The sequence below is a fragment of the Pinus tabuliformis genome, chromosome 5_2 (assembly GCF_031772625.1).
Source record: "Pinus tabuliformis cultivar Carrire ecotype Pingquan chromosome 5_2, CPIR1, whole genome shotgun sequence".
Taxonomy (NCBI): Eukaryota; Viridiplantae; Streptophyta; class Pinopsida; order Pinales; family Pinaceae; genus Pinus; species Pinus tabuliformis.
This window is the reverse complement of record NC_142306.1, coordinates 431,264,426-431,273,228: the sequence shown is the minus strand read 5'-3', so window position 1 is coordinate 431,273,228 and position 8,803 is coordinate 431,264,426. Positions and strand designations below refer to the sequence as shown.

The window sequence follows — 8,803 nt, the reverse complement described above, 5'->3', positions numbered from 1 at the left end:
CACACTTCCAACGTGAAGATTTGCATGAAGAATGAAGCATTCCAAAATTGCCACTACTATGGTATTCAATGGATTGAAAACTGCTGCAAATACTAGTCCTTTTAAGTGTACACACCACGTTTGCACAAAGAAAGTGAATGCTGAACAAATCAATCCCGTATAAACGTAGCTGAGAAGCTCAAGATTCCAGCCAATGGTCCAGACACTTGATGTGTGATGCTCAAAAATCAAAGCAATTACACCGGGCTGCAATGCTCCGAACATACACATCAGTGCAGTCAATGACAATTGAGTTGGATACTTCTTCAAAACTGGAGCCTGAAATATAATCCAGGATGACCAAGCAAAAACGCTGGCAAAAAGCAGAATGGAACCCAATATGCTATTGCTAGCTGTGGAATTGTATGCATTTAGCATTTTAATTACAGAACCCTTGTATAAGGTCATCACCATTGCACCACCTACACAAACAATAGTGTCCACAACCTTTTCTAGCCCTCTCAGGCTCCTAATGTCGATGTTTTTATATCTCAGAACAGTGGCCATCACAAACGTGACTACTGGGATTAAATTTGTTGTTGCAGCAGCAAAAGCGGAATTGGTATAGTTCAATCTCGCGAAGTAAAAGTACTGAGTTATTGCAATTCCGTCGAATGCGAGCAAGAAGATTTGCAGACTTGGAGGTGATTAGACATGATCTGGGCGCATAAATATAAACAAATTTTGTGCTGGACTGAGTGCGTAGCACGCTATCCCAGTGCATAGCGCATAGCCTGATGCGTAGCGCCTGTGTATTTTTACACTGGCTGCTGATGCCCAATGTGTAGCGCTCAGCTTGGTGCGTAGCGCACACCTCCAATGCGTAGCGCACACTTTCAACGCTGTCCACGGGTATGTAATGCAGCTTCGGCCTTCCAAATTGCTCAAACACGATTTTGCCTCCACAACCATGGCAACTGAGAGCAAGCTGCCATCATTGTCATCACTCAAGCCGATTGCTAATCCTTACTGACTGTGTTGTAAAGAAAATAGGCCGCATGCACATGTTGTTCTTTAGTTGCATCACTGCCACCGCTTGCATTTCCACCTATAATAGAAAGAGACAAACAGTATATGCAACATAATATTACAATGAACACTGCTAGAGATACATTGTGCACTCAACCCAGACAGTAAGCAATACGTTCAGAAAGTTCTGTGCCAACTACTTTAATATACTTCTGCAAGTGTCCGGTTAACAAATCAAACCTCCGTCGACCCATAATACCAGAAGCCTTCAAGTCCTTAAATCGAAACCGCAGACCATTCCATTGAATTAAAACCCCACCAATATCTTCAGTATCAAAATCCACAGCGGGTGCTTCAACGCCATTCTCAACACCCATGGAATGGTCACTGCTACCTGAGCTTTGAAATTCATGTAACTCTCCATCACGGAATTCCAGATTATCCTCCATTTCATGATCATCTTGCCCATAGGAATCATGCATTTCATCAGTGGCAGGGCTTTAAAATTGGTTCTGCATGGTCACAAACATCACAGAAACAAAGGTATGCTGCTTTATCAAGCACCAGCTTTGCAAGCTGGAAAGGAGTCCACTGGTAATGCACAGCACATAGAAGTTCCGAAGGATTATATGCTGCCTTGTATCTCATTTTCGGACAAGAGTGAATGTAGTAACCAAGATAGTAGTACTGAAGAGTAGGGCAGTGCTTTTGTGCTGCTTGCACCCATTTTATTTCCTCTAGAGCTGAATACTTCCCAAGTGATAAGAACGCCAAATCAGGATCCCAAAACATGTACTTACTTGAAAGACATTTAGGTAATATATCAACCACACCGACAGCAACCAATCTACCATCAATCAAGTACTGCTGGTGAAATGAGCCAAAGCCACAAGGAGGAGTAGAGTTGTCATTCCCTGGTGGAACAAAAATAAGTGAAGTTTCCACAAGAAATCTTTTGTAAGAACTCTCCCGCACTTCCTCCGGTCTATCGTTATGCACCCTTATTTGATACTTCTTGTACAAGGCAAACTCTTCAGGATCAAATGTTGATCTTTTCATACGAATCTCCAGCTTGTGTTTTTCATGATGCTGAAAACTTTTATTATCATCAAAATCCTTGTCTCTTTTACAATTACCTCCAGTTTTCGTTGGAGATGGTAGATCACATTCCATAACAGGAAAATTTTCACAATGAAAACTCTGCATCGAATCCTCTGATACACTGACAGACATGAAATTGAGATGGCCATTGCACGCTTGTACAAGGAAACCAGAAAGTCCAGATGCTTCTAGTTTGGAAGCCAATTTCTCTGCTATTACCATGGGAGAAAGTTGTTCTGACATTTCTTTGTGACCTTTGACATCCAATGAAACATCAAATGCACTCTTTATGTTTTCTGGCACCAGCTTACGCCTCAGGCTGGCTGCAATTTGAAATGAGATACTGCTGGTATATTCTACGTCTCTAGAAACTCCCTTCAATTTTTTCTTCATACCAGCTGTCAATCTTTTCACAGTTGTGAGGGGAAATTTAGTGTCAGCAGGTAATTCCCCAATTTCAACACAAGCCTTCAATGCAACAAGTCTTTAACTTTGGAATCTCAATCACGATACATGGTAAACCTTTCGATCTCTGAGAAGTACACTGGTAGCATGGCAGCGTATTTATAGAAAACAAACTTGAAAATTTCTTCTTCAAAACCGAGATTTGAAGAAGAAATACCTTTGAGCACTTTGACGATGACAATCCTGAAATGAAAACTTATCGAAGCTCCCTTCTGGCCTGCAAGTGTTATTGAAACATTCTGAGAACAAGCTATGCAAACATCTAAGCTGTGGTTGGTGAAGGCTGGTTGACATTAGCCTGCATATTTGAAAAGAGACTTTGACAGCCACCTGTCTGAATTGGACTCTAACAGAGGATTTGAGAAGACGGAGTCTAACACAACCTAAGAGAAGCAAGCTGGATTTTGGTTTCATCATCCTTGATTCTTTGTATCCTGCAATACGCTTCAATCTAACGAACCCAAATATCTAATTTGTCAGTATTTGCCTCTGCATTGTACATAAGAAATTCAAACTTTATGTCAAGCTTTAAGAAAGGAGTTTTTCCATGTCCCTTTGGAGAATTTTGAGGTGTTTGTGAAGGGTTAGAAGTAGTAGAATATGAGGATGAGCATGAGGATGGAGGTTAAGGTAGTGGCTTGTCACCATTCACCCCATTCCCTTTTGGAGGTTTGTATCATTTTCCTACATCTCCTTTTGGAGGTTTTGAGCTCTCTCTTTGCAACCTTAAGTTCCTCTCCTCATAAACAACTTTCACCATTTCAGACATTTCAAAGAAATATTTTTTAAAAGTTATCTCATCTTCAGACATCCCTTCATGACCTTCATGTGCCATGATTAGTGAATCTTGAGATATGCGTGTTCTCCTTGAAACAATTTGAGACCTTGACTCCACAAGCTCTCCTTCTCCTATTTTGAGCTTCAACCTTGCAAGCATCATAAAAAACATGCAAACAAAATCAAACCTTCAAAATAACCTTAAGCACTGATACCAAACTACTCTGTTATACAAAATTGACGGTGATACGAAAATTTGCAAAGTAAAATTTTATATCTTTTAGGCAATGGATCACTTTGCAAAAGCACATAAAATAATAGTTTTAAAACTCATTTAACAACATAAAAACATAGACAAATATACCATATGAGAAATACAAAAAATTAAAATGATAAAGGAGTTCACCCCTCTCCTCGTCCAGCTTCCAATGTTGAGCCTCTTTCATTAAGTGCTCAACATTGACTAAATAAGAGGGTAAAACAAGTATATAGGTTAATGGTGTAGTTGAGTAAATAAACTAATAGATCTTGTAGACTAGAGCAATACATATGCCAACCCATGGGTGTAGACTCTTGGCCAATTCATGCTTTTATCAGTGTAATTTTGTATTTTCTATAGATTCATTTTTTCTTGTTTAACATGGGTCACAAAACTTTGGATTCCAATACTAATCATGCCAATAGGCTTTAATTCTTATTAGCATCATTTTAAATACATAGCAACTTACTCAGGGTGCATTACTAAACTAAATTATGTTATGCAAGTTCCACTATATCATGATTTTAATCTATTATGAGGGTGCTTCGAAGATAATGATGGCGTAAGAAGTCATAATGGGGCCATAATGAAATCACTAATGTAAGAAAAAGTGAGAAATATTTAAAATATGTGTACATGTTCGTAATACTATAGACTTTGTGCTCCCCATGTTGCCTCACATACATATTAGTTTGGATTTTCAAGAACATGTGCACATTTTCAAATTATTGTGCATGTTTTCAAGAACATGTGCACATTCTCAAAAGCATGAGTAAGATTTCAACAGTGTGGGGGAGATTTCAAAAAAACACATGCTTTCAAGAATGTGTCTATTTTTGAGAACATGGATGTTATTTCATGTCTAGAATCTTTAAGATGTAGGGAGCAAGGGAGGGAGGGAGAGATATAGCTGGAAGTTTGCTTCAAATGATGGAATAAGTAAGCGAGGGAGGGAAGGAGGGACATATATGGAAATCAAGGAAGTGGAGTAAGTGTGGAGAGACAAAGGAGGATAAAGAGAGGGAATGAAGGAGAGAGGTGTAAATGGATAAGGAGAGAGTTAATGAGTGAGAGTCAGAAATTAAGAGGGAGATAGAGTCACAGGGTAGATAAAGAGAGGTAGGAAGAGGGAAATGTAGAGAGGGAAAGGTGGGTGATAGTGGCCAATGGGTAAGGGAGATAAAGGGAGAGTAGAGAAGAGAGAAGAACAAGGAAGGGAGAGAGTGAGCATGTGTGTGTGAGAGAGAGAGAGAGAGAGGAGAGAGATGGAGGAAGGTACACAATGAATAATATATATGTTTAAATAATGTCATGTTCTTTTTGATAAAATGATCATATTATGAGAGTATCAATATTTTATGTTAATAAAGTTAATATCTGTTTTTAGTGTTGTAATGTCTCTCTTTTCGCTCTAATTTACAATAATAATTGAGTGCATTTTAGATTTGTTAATTACATGAATTTCTTGATTGATGTCCTTCAACTAGAATTATGTTTGGTACTATTTGGGATTATACAGTCATCTAATAATTCATCATGGCATGAATATATAAGAATCACAAACATAACAATAGTTATATAATGTTGTTGGATACTTTGATTGGGCGTATGAATAAGTGACTTGATTTTATGGTGTATATATATGATTTGTACTATTAATCTAAACTTCTTGTATAAATCTACTAATGACCTCTAAAGTGTATATGAAGAACCACATGGATATTTAATGTAACTTGAAGTTGCACACATAAGTTGTGGATAAGACATTATCCATCAATTTGAATATGATGTTGTGAAGATGTTAATATGATTTAAAACTTGTTAGAAAATGAGCTATTTGATGTGTATATGTAAATGTGTGTGTGTGTGTTTGTCTATATATATATATATATATATATATATATATATATATATATATATGTATATATATATATATGTATGTATATATGTATATATATATATATATATGTTATATATGATATATATATATATAATATATATATATATATATATATATATATATATATATATATATATAATATATATATGTTATAATTAACTTAGATATGTGTAAGTGTTGTAAGGAGAGGTTGATACATGATCGAGAAATTACACATTTCCATGATGTGGGCCATATGAAGTAACTCGAAAGGTATAACTAAGGGGCATGTTATCACCTTGAATAAACTAAGGGGCATATTATCACCTTGGATAAACTAAGGGGCATGTTATAGATACATGCAATCCTCAGACCTCAAAGACCATGAGCATCTCACCTTGAGTAAATGGAATGTAGATAACATAGAATTTTTCCTTGTTATATTGGTTTTCTTCCTACAATGAAAATTCCTAATTCGATGGATGACCATAACCTCACCATTAGTACTAATTATATTGGTATCAGTAGTAATATTGATACATATTCAATATTTCAAGAAATATATGCTTTATGTGCATCCCATTCAAAATAACATTATGAAAAAGAAAATTTATGAAAGTAATATTCCTACAAGGATAATTACATGCATTCAATAAGGGTGAGCATCTGAGGTAAAAATATATTCCATTTCTTTGTGGAATTTGAAATGGAAGTTAGACATTAAGAATATGCATTGGTATAAATTTAATATAGTATCTTACATTTTTTTAATTAAAAAATAAATGTTACTTGAAATAACCAAGAAAGCTAGAAATGATAATAGAAAATTTGTTGATAGCAGGAATAATAATGTACATCTTTAGAAATTAGAATTATTTATGGAAGGGACATGTGAATGGATGAATAATAATGATATTAGTGAATTAATAATTAGAAATTTTACATAAGTGGACATGTTTTGTTTTCTACAAATAATGTAAGCCCACTAAGAGAGTGAGTGGCCATATAAAAAATCTAGATGACTATTTTACTACTAAAAAATTGCAAAATAAAATGGCAAAGAATTTTCTCCTAATTTTATTAAATATTTATTAAGTTTTATTTGGAAATAGATATTGATATCTCTTTAATTGCTACATAATTTCTTAATAAAATTTTTAGATCATTTGATTATTGTTAATTTGTAAACATTCATATAATCTTTGTAACTTCAAATCAAAATCCCCACTTCCTTTTCCATTTACTAAGGTGGAGAATGATAGAACCCTAAACCACTAGCATAAGAAACCTATAATAAATTTATAGAAAAAAATAAAATTCTTATGGTTAAATTAAAAACAACACATATACAACTAATATTCATAAAATCTATATATAAACTTATTTTATTTCAATATCTTTTAAAGCTAACTTGTACAAATTTATATAATCTTAAAATGTATATATAAACTTATTTCAATATCTTTTAAAACTAACTTATACAAATTCATATAATCTTCGTAACTTGAAGGAGGAACCCTCACTCCCCCTTCCCCTAACTATCACATGAGAAAAGCGTGAAAAGCGAACGATACCTAAAAGTTTGCAAGAACAATACCTACAAGTTTGCAAAATTCAATAATCTTTTGAGAAAGTTGAGAAATGTTCAGATCGACGCTTTCGTGTTCAGACGAAAATTTAACTGACATGCTAGCGAACAGTTAGTGAGATTAGGGATGCTTTAATCTACGAAATATTTCAACTTAAATTTTTGTTTTTATCATTCATATTTTAATGTATGAATGATCGTTATTTAAACGCATCTATTTGAAAGCAATAGAAGACCATTTTTATTCGGAGTTGAAAAAAAAATTAGAGTTATTTATTTTATTATCTCAAGTATATCAGTTTCATTGAAAATATTTCAACAAAATTCTTTGTTTTTCTCATTCATATTTTAATGTATGAATGATCGTTATTTAAACGTATCTATATGAAAGCAATAAAATACCATTTTTACTCGGAGTTGAAAAAAAAATTAAAGTTATTTATTTTATTATCTCAAGTATATCAGTTCCATTGAAAATATATAATATATTTGTTCGAGGGTAGATCAATTTTTGAGATTCCAGGTTCAAGCCTCCTGGTTGGTCAGCGAAAAAAAAATAAAAATATAAAAGTTGATGTTGTAGGTCCACATTGAAAACCAAAAAAACAAAAAGAGGGGTGGGAAGTTTAATTGGTGACGGTATTTGTTGTGAAATATTATATAAATTAAGGTAACTAAATTCAAATTCATTTAAAAAAAAAAAAATCAACAATGTAAAATTCAATATAGAATTCAGTAATACATATTTTACAAATATCTAACATTTTCTTTAACTTTATTTTAAAATTTGAATGAACAATCAGTATATTAAATTTTTTAATGAAAATTTATTAAATTATTTTTTAATAGAGATATTTATCTTTACCTGTCTCTAATATTAATTTCCCCTATCTAAGATGTTATAGAACCTTTCTCTCTAAAATAGTTCAGAAATAATAAGGAGCAAAATGCATCAAATTTATAAATATCTTTCACTAGAAAACATGTAAAAGTAAAATCTAATAATAAGAAACAAAATTCAAAACTAAAATTCAATGTAAAAATTGAAATACTAGATATTAAAAAATGATTCAAAATTTGGAAAATATAAATGCGATTTACAAACATTCAGGCCACTTAATATTTTTCTATTATTTTAGATTTGAGAGTTACCGTCTATTTTATTTTATATATAGGAACTACTGGTTTACAATTACAATATGCCATTTTATAATCTTTACAATATAGGAATTAATTTTTTATATAAACATAATTTATAGAATATACTAAGAGAACCAGATCTTAACTGTGACCCTCTTATACAACCTGGGTGAGAAACTGAGGAGACCTTCACAGTGGCCATCTTATACAACCTGGGTTTTCCTCGGTATCTTTCCCTCCATTATTTCCACCATGGTTCGGCAGGTCAAAACATGAAACTTACAACTTGTTGATTAATTGTATTAAGTACTTATTGACTGGATTTACTACCTATTGAAGTAATTTAGAGAGGGCAGTCTGCTTTAGACATTTATGGATTGAGATTCTTCCTTCCCTTGATCCACCGATGCTCATGTTGGGCATAACAGGCTGGGTGATAAGAAGAGAGTAGGTAGAATGGAGGTTTCCCTTGATCCACCGATGCTCATGTTGGGCATAACGGGCTGGGTGATAAGGAGAGAGTAGGTACAATGGAGGTTCCGAGCTTGCACTTGCTTAGTAACGCTTATTGGGTAAGCACTATTTC

The 8,803-nt window shown here is 33.7% G+C and overlaps 2 pseudogenes; both read right to left on the bottom strand.

Annotated features, from left to right (window-relative positions):
• Nucleotides 1-546, bottom strand: part of LOC149159467 (arginyl-tRNA--protein transferase 2-like) — a 33,846-nt pseudogene extending 33,300 nt beyond the window's left edge.
• A 546-nt stretch (nt 547-1,092) lies between these two features.
• The window catches only part of LOC149159466 (arginyl-tRNA--protein transferase 1 pseudogene), a 52,215-nt pseudogene continuing 44,504 nt past the window's right edge, over nt 1,093-8,803 (bottom strand).